The sequence below is a fragment of the Equus asinus genome, chromosome X (assembly GCF_041296235.1).
Source record: "Equus asinus isolate D_3611 breed Donkey chromosome X, EquAss-T2T_v2, whole genome shotgun sequence".
Classification (NCBI taxonomy): domain Eukaryota; kingdom Metazoa; phylum Chordata; class Mammalia; order Perissodactyla; family Equidae; genus Equus; species Equus asinus.
Window position 1 is genome coordinate 25,863,525 of NC_091820.1, and position 13,992 is coordinate 25,877,516.

The 13,992-nt window shown below is 36.6% G+C and overlaps 1 protein-coding gene across 12 annotated transcripts in view; it reads right to left on the minus strand.

The window, feature by feature from the left end:
• DMD (dystrophin) overlaps positions 1 to 13,992 on the minus strand; it is a 2,265,680-nt gene that overhangs the window by 520,415 nt on the left and 1,731,273 nt on the right. The gene's annotated exons all lie outside the window — the stretch shown is intronic.

Sequence of the window (13,992 nt, forward strand, 5' to 3'; positions counted from 1 at the left end):
CATATTGCCGCTGCAGAGCTCTATCATTTTTTGCCTATGTGTCTGCAATAGACTCTACATAGTCGCCCTGCCTCAAGTCTGTTTTCCATTGTAACTTCCACACTGTAGACAGAGTAATAACTTTTATAAATCAGATCACCCTACTCCCTCATTTAAACTCTTTAATGTCTTCCCACTGTCCTCTAGACTATCTTAGCTGGGTATACATATTCCTCTGTGATCTGCCCTGGATAATCTGAGAGGTTTATTTAGAAAGGAACAAATTACAACATAATCAGAGTGTAGAAAAATCACCAAAAAATGATAAAAGAAACTAGTCCCTGTAGCAATGAAGCAGTTACTACATTGAGGCCCAAGAAATCAGGAGAGGGAGTAAGCGGCCAGAAGCTGAGAATTATGAAGAGAAACCACCTTGAGAAGAGCAGTAACCTTTTGTCAAGAGACACAGTCAGCCTAAGGCAATTTCATGGGGAGGGAACTAGGAGGATAAATGTCCTGACTTCACTCTGTCCACTCTCTTCAATTTTCCACTAGAGCTCCCCAGTGGCTAAACCAACTGCAAGTCAGAGGGCATGGAAGACCAATGATGACACAGATCAGCCTCCCAGAATAGAGAGCAGGGTAGAGAAGGGCAAAGACTGTCTGGATGAACAAATAAAATGTATGTAGCACAGAACTGTAAAATTGTGCTTCTTATTTCATGATATAAGTTTAGTCTTTCTTAATTAACCCTGCTGTCACCTTCATAAAGTTATGAGAAGTTATGAACTAAAGTACTTGAGCATTTTGTAAATAAGCATCAGGACGAGATAGACCTTATAAAACTAGTGATTGCAACATGAAATCAAGAATCTGGTATCTAGAATAGGTAAAACCAAGTAAGTGGCATTCATTATGATTTTATTGGGTTCATTTCTGTTTAGGTGTTTGCTATGCGTTGCAAAACCAGTCAGCATATTGTATTCCAACTGCGGTAAACATGTCAACTTATGTTTGTCAATCTCTCCCTATAATTTCTGAGCAACATTCTTTTTTGTTTGTTTCATTTCTGCTGTTGCCCCACTGGGTAGTGCAGCACCCCTTATAGTTGAGATTTATAGTTATCGACTAGTCTTCTATTTAATCTTTGGTTTATAAAATTAACAGTGTAAATGCTATTATAAGAAAGCTGTTTAAAATATAAATTAAAATGTCTTTAAGTGTGCTGAAATATTTTTCCATCAGTCATAGAAATGACTGATATTCTAATTCCAAACAATTTTTTCAACTTATCACAGCAGGCTACTTTATTATGCATAGTTGGTATCTTTTTTGTCTTAGCCTATTGTTATATACTACATGTATTTGAAAATAATAAAACTGACTTTCCTTAAAAAGTCTCTGATTTCAGTTTGCCTTTGTCTTAATCAGCATTAATTAGTGATATTTTACTATGCTTGCAAAATGTTTAGAATGCCTAGTATTTTTGACATAACATGGTAAACCATTTACATTTGTGCTAGTGAATATTTTGCACATCCTACAGTTCATTTCAATAGGGTAGGCATAATCTCTATTTTTAAAAAGGCCATCACTTGATATGAGGAAGAAGCAAAGTAGTTCTTCCTGTTATGTGTGTAGAAATTTCTTAATTTTAGACAAATATACCATTTGAATGCTTGTTCAATCACAGCAATGAAAGTTTTCATCCCAAAGGAGTCATGCATGAGTAATGTAGCAAGATAACATGGTTCATTGGGATGTGCATCCCACTAAGGGTGTGATTTCTCATCCTTGACCTTCAACTGTACATGATCATCAGATAATATTTAACTAAATAAATTTACAGGCTACAGACTCACTCAACAATCCATCTACACCTCCATGTACCCCTACCCATCAGTCCATCCACCTAGCCTGCCAATCACCATTTTATTTATCATCTACTAGATCCCAGGCATTATGCTAAGCACTGGGGAAACAAAAGAATCTAAGACAGATTCCCCGGCTTCTGGTTGGTGCCTGTTAGACAGGGGTGTTATTCACTATCCACCCAAAGAATACAGGATGAGTAGTTCTAGGAAAAAGATAATGAGTTCAATCTTGGATTGATTCAGTGGGAGGTTTTGAGGATCATCCACATAGGACTATCATTTTAGTCAGCTGGACAGAAGGTGCTATGGCATAGCTACATATTTTAAGAGAGAGAAAAATCCAGGATTAGAAATCATTACTAGAGAAGTAAAAATTGAAGCCATCAATGTGAATTCATTCTCACTGATGTGATGTACAGATTGAGCAGAACAGAGAATTCAAGATGGAGTCCTGGAAAATGCAACACATGAAGACAGAATACAGCAAAAGTAGCCAATAAAATGAATGAATGGCCAGAGAGTTAGGAGGAATATCTGGAAAATGTACTTTCATAGAAACATGAACAAGAAAGAATTTCAAAAACACAAGAGTGGTTAACACTTTTAAATGCGATGGATGTCACAAGAGATAATAAAAATCAAAATAACTAACATTTATTTGAATACCTACTCTGCTCAAAGCACTGTTTCAAGCGTTTATGTGTATTAACTCATTTAATCACCATGATGATCTTATGAGGTAGGTATCATTGTTCATGTTGTTGCTGCTGTTCCCCTCATTTAAGAGATGAAGAAATAGAGACTATGTTAAAGAATCGGCGTAAGGTCATACAGATAGTGAGTGGTAGAGCCAACACTTGGACCCAAGCTGTCAGACTTCTCAAAGACCATGTCAAAAGTACCATTTTGGCTTTGACCACATGGAATTCCCTGAAGACCATACAGAAAATGATTTTAGTAAAGTGGTAAAAGTCTTATTGTAGGGAATTGCCAAATGAATCAGCCAATGATGGATGAAAGTTGGTAGACAATTACCCCCTCCGGGTGATGACACTGAGATGCATTTTTCACTATCTCTCAGACTCCACTCATCAGGGTTGAACTCGAGTTGCTCCCAGAAAGAACCTGCTCGATAATTGGCTCAATTATTGGCTTCTTCCCTTTCCCTATTTCAGTGTCCCACTCCCCTGCTGGTAATGCCTGGGATCACCTTATAAGTAAATCACTTTCTCTCAAATCATTGTTTCAAGGTTGGCTTCTGGACGAACCTAGTCTAAGTTAGAATTTTATTCATTTAAAAAATCCTTAGTGGCACTTGGTATGCTTTCAATAACTGTCAAATGAATTGTACATGTAGACTATTTCAATTATCCATGCTTCCTCTTTATAATGATGTCAAAAATGCCACTTCCAAAGTTAATCTTTGCCCAGGACCTTGAGTCTTTTTTCTTCAAAAGCAATCATTGTCTCTTTATTGCATTTCAAGTTTACATAATTTGAACACTGGCTTAAGTCTTTCACATTTCCCTCTTTATTTTCCTCTCATTCTTCATGATCTTTGTTATAAGCAAACAAATATTCTCTGGGCATCCTTTGTTTCTGATTCAATGCATTTGCAGCAACCATATTTTTTTGTATAAAACATCTTCAATGTCATGTTTACTAGTAGAATATTCTCATCTGATAAAAAAAAATCCATAAATTAAAAGGTATGGGGAGGGGATCCTGTAAGGCAAACCTAATCAATGATCTCTCTTTCTCTAACATTCTTAAAGTAAACTATAAGTCAGAGAGAATCTGTTGGCCTGTCTTTTTTGCCTCAGTCTGTCTTCTTAATTAAATCTTAGACTGAGTAATATAGAAAAGTACAAGTGTGTATTGGATAAGGATATTTCTATGGACGTTTTTAAATTTTGAAACATACTAAGCTCCAGAGGATAATAACAACAATAAAATATCATATTGTTATTAACGTAAGTACAATTAGATGAATATGAGAAAGACAGTCAGCAGATGTATTGCCCCTTGTGAAATAACCAACCGTATGTGAGAATCCATTTTCTAGAGCAGAGATTATGGAGAGATTATTTCCTTCACAAAAGGACTCACCATAAGATTTCTCTAGTCAATTTGTCAAGTATTTTAAAAATATTATTTGAATTATATTCCATACCCAGGTAGGTATCCAACAGAAATGCATACTTATATTCACTAAAATACATGTACTAAATTGGAAGATTGCCTAAATTGGAAACTACTCAAATTCCCATCTACGGTAAAATGGATAAATACATTGTGGTATATTTATTAATAGAATACTATCTAGCAACAAGAATCAAATATACAAGTATAAGCAATAATATATATTAACCTCATAAACATAATGTTGAGGGAGAGAAGCAAGCCAAAAACAAGGACATACTATTTTATATCATGTATATAATGTACAAAAACAGGGAAAAGTAAGATGTCTATAGAAGTCAGGATAGTGGTTACCCTTGTGGGACTGGTAGTCGCTGAAAGAGACATGATGGGGGCTTCTAAGGTTCTAGCAATATTTCATCTCTTGATTTGGGTGCTGCTTACACAGTTGTATTCAGTTTGTACAAATTCACCAAGCTAGACGTTTATGATATGTGCACTTTTCCTTATGTATATTGTATTCAATAAAAATTTAATGAAATATTATTTGATTTGTAAGATGTTTTCTACATACAACTTTGGAGAATTCTTTTTCAAAAGAGTTGCAACGTGTGAAATATGTATCACTTTGGCAAATATGAATGATAATACGAGATGCAATGGTTTTGCTAAGGACACAATACAATTTAGGCTGTAGGTTTGTGTGATAAAGAACGATTTAGAAATACTCATTGGACAGTGAACTGGACTCGACTCACAGAAACAAATCACACATAGAGACTAATGAAGTGACTATTCAATTATTTAATAAAAGAAACAAAGCATTGCAATTAAGTGATACAGCTGTCCTAAGAGTAGATCCTGGAGAAACATACACAAGAGAAAATTTGAGAAGTTTTATATATATTCCATTTTGTCAAGGAATAAAAGTAAACAGAAAATCTGAAGATCATCAAAGAGAAGCTGTTATCTTGGAACTGGGCCATTGTGGTAGTTGGACATTCCTATGGATTTGGTAATTGTCCATGCTTGGGCAACAATTCAAACTACGGAATTTCACCACATTTAGAATACTTCATCCAGGATACTGTTGAATAGGCCAAAGATATATTATGGCAATGTACTTGGTCACTAGAGCCCACACTGTTAGGTTTATATTCATACCCGATTCATCTGACACAGAAAAGTGAAATAATAATAAAATATGTGCATATAAACTCAGACAATCTGTGCCTGTTTGCAACTGAAGAGCTACCCAAATGTGTGCATTTTTCCCTGCAGAGGTCCATCGTGGAAAGCTTCTCAACTGATTTGTGCAGTAAGTAGATACTGGATAATGAAGGGAAATAAATAACCAATGCTAAGAGTCAGGATGACAGACTGGGACTCAGCATGTGTCCTGATTTACGGATCTCCAGAAGTGTCAAATTGGAAACTCGGCAATCATGTCAAGAACCACAATATTGCAGAGAAAGAAACACTTCAGTTGATTGAGTACTAACCAATCTTTCACTTCAAGTTTTTAAGCTAGCCATGTTTGATTATCGATATACATTCTTGACTGATATAAATTCCCACAACATCTCTCCTGGGGAAAAACGTTATTTACAAAAACGAAACGATTGCCTTTTTGAATATACATTGCTACAGAACAAAAAACAGCTCTGTTGCAATTTCCACAGTAAAGGTACAGTCTGAGAATTAGAAATTACCACAACTAAGTTTTAGGAAAAAAACCTTGACTAGGAGTTAGTAATGGGTTACAGCCTTGCATTTGCGATGAAATAGTTAATTTAATTTGCAAAAGTTGATTCACCACAGCTTCAATTTCCTCAGCTGCAAACCTGAAATACTGGTAGTTGCACAACCAAAGAATTGTTGTGAAAATAAAATTCAACAATGAATAAAAAGCATAAAGGACCAAAGCCAGTGTGATTGCTTTTCTGTACAGAGAAGACTAAACAATTGATTATAGTCATCAGCAAACATTTGTGATCTGCTAGGGGGATCACATTGTGGATCTCAAAGATGCCACAGAGCATGCAAGAGTTCCAGGTAGAAAATATCGAGCTGGAAGAGTTAAATTGCAGGTTAATCTTTTGAGGTCATTTGAATGGGTGAAGAGTGGCAGATATTTAACTATGGTCAACTGTAAGGAAAATGATCCCAATTGAAGTTAAGACAATGAGCTCTGAGCTATTTGTTGGGATTGGGAAAAAGATGTGGGAATCACAACAGACTGCTCTTTGAGGCTAAAATAGTCAACAAAATGTTAGGCATGATCAAGAGGGAACTGAAAATTATTGTACTCTTGTACAAAGTTAGGACACAATTATACCTTGAGTAACATAAGCATATCTAAATGTTTGATATTCAAAGACTTACAAGAAACCAAGGAAACTCAAAATACCTAATAATAACCAAGACTATAGGGATTATTAAGATTTGTTCCTCCTACTTCTACATGGCATTTAAACGTGGTTCTGCAGAAAACTTCTCTATAGCCAAGCTCTGCAAAGACGAATCTCAACTTAAACCCATTAAGAAGAGGAAGAAGCAAATACACTAATCATGAAGTCGAATTTAGCTGGTGTGAACAGGCCTTTGCTCTATTTAGGAACAGGAGAGGAGGAATGTGGTTGCTGTGCAAACACAGAATAAAATGTCGGAGACATTTCAGACCAAAAAGCTAAAAAGAGAGGGATGTTATAGGCACGTGATTAAATCCGAGCCACTGTGACTAACTTGAAGATCTGCTTTTTCTCTAAATCCTGAAAAGCTAGAATTCAGGAACAGCCAAGCATTTAGTTTAAATTCCTAGAAGACAGACTCAGAATAAATGACTGAGTTAAAAACAATTTATAATATTAGCCTAACATTTAAGGTTAGTTTGAACATGGCAAAGATCAGTAATTTAATGTGATTTTCACACTCAGTTTACTCTCTGTAAAATAGGGATAATAATAACAAGAAAATTAATAATCTATGAAGATGAAGGAAATAATGGACACAAGGCAATGAGCAGTGTCTGGCCCCCAGCTCTCTCTCAATTACAGGGGTAAAGAGAGGCAATCATGTACTTTTATAACACCATTGGATTTCTCAAATCTTGAGCTGTAAAGCAAAAGGGGGTAGATTGGATGATTCCTGGGGTTCTTTCCAGCTTTCACAGTCCATGAAATACATGTTCCTTGATGTTTCCATCAGAGATAGAGGCTCACCTTACAAGGTTATTGGGAAGATGTCAGTCAGCCCAGCGCCTCAATGAACAAATAGCATATCAACAGCCACATATCATTCCCCTGTACGGACCATTGGTGTGACTCAGCTTAGCAATCTTATATTCAGTCATGCCAAGATTCAGTTAAAATAAACTCAAGCCAGCCTAAAAAAAATTCTTCTTTTTTCATTATTATTTTATTGAGGTATGAGTGATATAACATTATCTTAGTTCTGGGGTACAACATAATGATTCGATATTTGTATGCATTGTGAAATGATCACCACAATAAGTCTAGTTAACATCCAAAAGTTCTTTCCTTCTGGGGTGATAATATTTTTCTGTATCTTGATAGAGGCATGTGTCACACAGGTGTACCCATTCATCAATACTCACTGAATGGTATATGTAAGATTTGTGCATTTGACTGCAAATTTTACCTCAAACAAGCAAGCAAGCAAGCAAACAAACAAAAAGAACTGTAAGTGAATATTGAGCTCTAGTTAACAATATGCATGTTGAAGTGTTTAAAGGTAAAGGGTACTGCTGTCTTTAAATTTACTTTGAAATGCATCAGAAAATAATGGGGATTGACGGGCAGGTAAAAGGATGAAGTGGTAGGGCAGAATCTAGATAGTGGGTTCATGGGCATTCACTGTACAATTCTTTCAGCTTTTCTGTGTATTTGAACTTTTCGTAATAAAATGGTAGATAAAATGCTTTCTCACACCAAGCACAAAGCAGCATATTATTTAAGCAGCTTTCTAAGTCGCTAGAACCACTTTCCAATTAAGAAAAAAATACCATCTGTGGAATGTGGAAGTTTAAAAGATAGTAAACAATTTATAGGAGCAGAAATGACAAAATGTTTTGCTCAAAGTCACACCCAATATGTATAGAAAGGAGTTGGAAATGGAATTCAGGCAGATCTCTTAACTTCCTAATTAACAGACTGTCAAAGACTATATTACCTCCTTCAAAGTATGCTGAATACTCTAATAGAGAAAATGAATTAGTCCTCTGAAGAAAGCTCATTCTCTTGTTTTGGTTATAAAACACAGGAAAGCGTGTGTTGGTTCCCATATCGAAAGATGAGTTAAGGTAAAAGGAGGATTGCGCTTTTGCCACTGGTTGGAGAGTCACAGGTTATGAGAAAATATCAACATCTCGTCATAATGAAACATGTAAGTTATTTCATTAATTAAACAGGCATATGTTGAAATGTGATATTGTTTAATCATTAAAGTAAATTTATTTTTAAAAAATAATGGCTTCCTTTGGCAGAGGGGAACCCCTGGTTGAGATGGAAGCTGGAAGTTGGGGGAAAAGCTTGATCTTCACTTACGTAAAAATATTTCAGTTTATAATCCTAGGTCATTCACAGGACACATAAAAGAAACTATCTAGATGTGATAAAGAAACAACATATCATTAGACAATCCATCTGTCTGGCCTGCCCCAGCCATCTACTAATTAAGTGCCAAATGTAGCAAATAAAGCACTAACAACTCAAAAGAGTTCATCAAGAGTTCATTAAAATGGAGCTAAAGGATACCATTACAATTCCAGCACCACGGATTTATTACTGTGTCACCAGCATGCAATGCACACAATAAAACCCATTCGTCACTGTAAATTTGCACATCAAAATTGATGCATTTGTTGGAATATAAATATTTTAAAAAATGTTGAATAAAAAAAAGGCGTTTTTTTCGCCCCAAGCACACATTGAATTTCATCCTTGCACCTTGTCACTCACACTTTAATTTGACAAGTGCAGAAAATGCGAGTTATACCTAAAAAGCAAAGTGGGCTCACTCCTATATTCACAAGCCCATTCCATTGTCCAACCATTCAAGTTAAGGAATAAAAATAAATACGAAACAATTGCTTGAACAGAAACTATGGGCTAAAAAGCAAAAGGCCAGATACTGTCTATTGACAGACTTTTCTGTATTTCTAGTCTTCCTTACCTTCTTCTCTTCAGATTTCGGTGTCTCTCCTATCCATACCTAATTCCCTCCCTGTACTCAGCATTCCAATTTCTTCCACCTCCTAAAAGAAGTGATTCCATTTTTCACCCATCCTGCATCTTCGATCTCAGTCTAGAAACTCATCTAAAAAGAAAATGACAACAACAAAATACAAAAATTTCTTTCTTTTGGCCCAACACTCCCTCTGGCCAATCCTACGTCTTTGTCCTTCATGGAAGAGTGGTTTATACCAGTGCTACTTAAAGGATAGTTTGTGTACTAGCAGCATCAGCATCACCTGGGAGCTTATTAGAAATGCACTATCTCAGGCCCAACCTTAGACTCACTGAATCAGAAACTGCATTTTTAAACAAGATTCCAAAGATGATTTGTATACACATTAAAGTTTGAGAAGCACAAGTCTACACCCACTATTTCCACTTCCACACCTCAGATACCCTTCTCAATCCACTGCATTTTGACTGTTGCCACTGAAATTACTTTTGAAGATAATAACAAGAACCTTCACGTTACTACAGATTGGAGATTCTAAAGTCTTGATTTTTCCAGGCCTCCCTTCAGTACTTGCCGTCACTGATGAGCTCTCCTTGAAACCTTCTTTTGATTAACATGGCCAGATTTTTTGGGACTTTGTTCTACCTCTTTGGCTACTTCTCAGCCTCCTCCACCCATCTCTTAAATGCTGTTATTCCCTAGGGGTCTCCTTTTGACCTTCCTTTTTTTCCACTTTACATATTCTCCCTGGTAAGTTCATCTACTTAATATTGTTTCATTTACTACCCTTGCAATGATCATAGTCAAATCCACGTTTTAACCTAAAAACTCTCTCCTGAGCTCCATAGCCACACAGGCAAACTCCTACTAAATCCCTTCTAAATAGTGTATCCAAAATTGATGGCATTGTCTTTACCATTCCTCACTCCTAATCACTCTACCTAGTCATTAAAGGAGAAACCTACAAATTATCCTTGATTCTTTTCTTCCTTATCCTTTAACCAAGATGCCAAGTCATTCATTCAATCTCCTTAATCGCTTCTCTAACCTGTCTATCATCCAGCTGCCTCTTCCTTAGACTGTTTTAATTAAAAGCTTCCTGATGCTCTCTCTTATTTAGTGAATCATAATCTCATCTGAACATTTATATCAACTGGGATGCTTTAAAAAATGCCAATGTCTGGGCCCTATTCCCAAAGATTTTGATTTAATTGGTTTGGGGTGGAGTCCAGGCACCGGCATTTTTTAAAAGCTCCCCCTAGTGACTCTAACGTGCAGCCAGAACTGAGAATCACTGCTCTAATACTAGCCTTTTGCACTCCCCATCCGTCTTCAACACTCAGGTCAGAGAAGGCTTTTGAAGATGAAAATCTGAGTCTGTCTGTCATCACTTATTAAATCCTCTTAATGTCACCCTTCCATTGCTTTCAGGCTAAAATCAAAACTCTTTACCTGACTTACAACATCTTTTGTAATGTGGCTCCCTTGTCTACTTTGCCAGCTTCTTGACTTCTACCGCCTGTTGTAAACTCGATACTCCAGCTTTACAGCCACATAAATCTTCTACGCGCACGATGTTACCACATATCTCACATATGTCTTTGCTTTTCATCTGCCCCGAATATTCTCTATCCTTTTTCCCTCTGCAACACTCTGCTCAAAAGTCACTGCCACTAATCATTTTCGTGACCATTCTCTTCCATCCTACCCAAGCTTTGTTGCAGGGGCTTGGGTAGGGTAAACTGCCTTTTGGTTTCTAGAGCATTCTGTTCTTACCTCACTTTGTAAACACACTGATTACACTATTTGGCAATTGTCCATTTCTTGTCTGTCTTACCCAGTGAAAGGTAATTACTTGAGAAGAGGGAGTGTATTTTATACTCAGGGCCCAGCAGAAGTTTGGCACATAGGTGGGTATAAAGAAATGTGTAGAAAGGGTGAACATAACTTGTTTTAAGTCACAAACAAGGATTTATGTGCTATTACAAAAAGAAAAATAATCGCAAACATACAATATATAAACAAAACAAATACATACATTTAGTAAGCATATGAAAATAAAGTACATGTTCAAATTTGCTTAGACTTTGTGAAAAATGGAACTTCTGTATTAAGGGGAAAAAGAGGAAATGAACTAATGAAGTATAGCTTCAATTGATCCCTTCAAATGCTTCTCCAGAAAAGCAAAATGTGAGATCAAGTAAATAAAGATCAATCAATTCTGGTTCACTTAACATATACACCATTATTAAGACAAACACAGGATCACTGATTATAAAATATATTTTAAACTAAAGTATTGGCTGAAAAGCCAAAAAGAAAAGTCTATAAAAGAAAGACTTCCCAGGTCCCATTTTGAGAGAATCTTTGCTTATTTCAATCTCAGCAACTCATAAATGATGTGAAATATGGGGAAAATCAAAAGTGACTCTTTCCCTATTCTAATGATCCCCATTCAAGTGACAAAGTGGGTTCATACAAAATATGTAAATAAACTTTGAATGTCAGTACAGCAACTCCTAAAATAGTACCGCAGCTCCTAAAATTAAATGCTTCAGTTTCCAAGAAACAACAAAAAGTCTGTATGCGGCTCCCACTATTTCCATTTACCTCTGGGTAAATCACAACTATACATTCGAAGAAGAAAGACCCAGAGAGAGCCAATACCTTGGTGAAACATATGACTAAGAAATACAGGAACAGAAGAGTATAATTGCCTTAATTTTAAAAGAAAATTTTTCTTAAACGGAATTTCCATAGTAAGACAAGAAATAGAGAAATTCAAAATGAGGTAATCTATGTGAAAAGTGCTTTATAAACTGCCAAGCTGTCAGCAAACGTAAGGTATTATTATTATTTTCTTTAAAATGAGATATAGAAAAGCATTGTGCTTGTACTACTTGCAGCAAGGGAACAGAATTCTTTAAAAACATATAAAAGTGATGCCTTTTAACCAAAACAAAAAGAAAAATACACAAACATTGCCTGAACTTGGTCTTAAGCAAGATTATACTTTTATTCTGATAAGTTCTTATAAATCAAGAGCCATTTGATCATCTGAAAATGATTTGTTTTTATACATTTACTCATTTATTTGTTTCTTTATCTAGCCTTTGCTTCATTAAAAGTTTTTCTTGATAATGTACTATGTGCTTGAGATTGAGTTAGAATGTGCACGAAATCAAAGCTGTATAAGAAATAATAAACATTTTATATATAAACTACCCAGTTCAATATTCATACGCACTTGGAATCTATATCTTTAACATAGAATCCACTTATTTAAATGCATCACCCATTAGAACGAAAAGCTAAAAGAGGACATTTTCATAGCTCCCAGTGACCTTGTGAGTTATGGTAACAATTTTCATCTTTGTCCTCAGTGCAATGGGAATCCACTGAAAGGTTTCATGCAGGGAAGTGACACCATCTGATCTGAGTTTCAAAAGATTAGTCATGCTGAGAATAAGATTGGAGGAGAGGGCGAGACAAGATGCAGAAAAACAGAGTAAGATGCAAGGATAGGAGTCCAGGTAAAACCTAATCATGGCTGGTAGACTGAAAGATAAGAACAGATGAGTAAGATACTTCGAAGATGAAATGCACAGGACTTTGCCTAAGTTCTTCCCTCTGCATAGAATGCATCGCCTGGTACATGATTGGTGCTTCATGAACGCTTTTGATGGGAAATGAATGGGGCTATAAAAACCTCGCAATTCTTTAAAGGGGTCTTAGAAGCTCTCGCCTCATAATATATAATGAAAAGTCATTATGTGACTTTTTCCTCTCACAGGAAAAGATGGAACTAATAGACTGTGACCATTGTTTTTCAGTAAGGTATGCCTAGGTCAGCCAGCCCTGGTGATCTAGTGGTTAAGATTCTGCACTCTTCACTGCAGCCCAGGTTCGTTTCCTGGTCAGGGAACCACACCACCCATCTGCAGGTTGTCATACTGTGGTGGCTGTGTGTTGCTGTGATGCTGAAAGCTATGCTGCTGGTATTTCAAATACCAGCAGAGTCACCCATGGTAGACAGGTTTCAGTGGAGCTAACAGACTAGGGCAGACTAGGAAGAAGGACCTGGCCACTGACTTCCAAAAAAAATGGCCATGAAACCCTATGAATAGCAGTGGAGCATTGTCTGATACCGCACTGGGAGGGGCTATGATAGGAATCAACTTGACGGCACTAACAACAAATACTTAGGTCACTGTGCCCCTTCTAAAGTACAGGCTATGTCATATCTGCAAATTCTTTGCTTAAAGTCTCTTAGTAGGGAAATCTTACTTGCTTGACGATTTTTTTTGGCTTGACTTTTAAGTCATTTGTAGATTAAATAAATAGGAGAGAAAAGTTGACCTTTTTTGTATTACAAAATGGTGAAAAAGGTTGCTGTTGGACATCAACAAAAGCCCACAATTCCACATTGACTGCAAGATTATAATAATCCCCAAGAGGAAAAGTATTGTAGACAGTTTGCCATACGGAATGGATCAAACAGGAAAGAGGTCAGCGCTGGCCCAGTGGTGCAGTGGTTAAGTTCCCATGCTCCGCTTCGGTGGCCTGGGGTTCACACGTTTGGATCCCGGGCTGGACCTAGCACTGCTGGTCAAGCCATGCTGTGGTGGCATTCCACATAAAATGGAGGAAGGTTGGCACAGATGTTAGGTCAGTGGCAATCTTCCTCAAGCAAAAAGAGGAAGATTGGCAACAGATGTTAGCTCAGGGCCAATCTTCCTCACCAAAGAAACCCCACAAAAAAAAAAACAACCAAAAAAACAAAACAAGA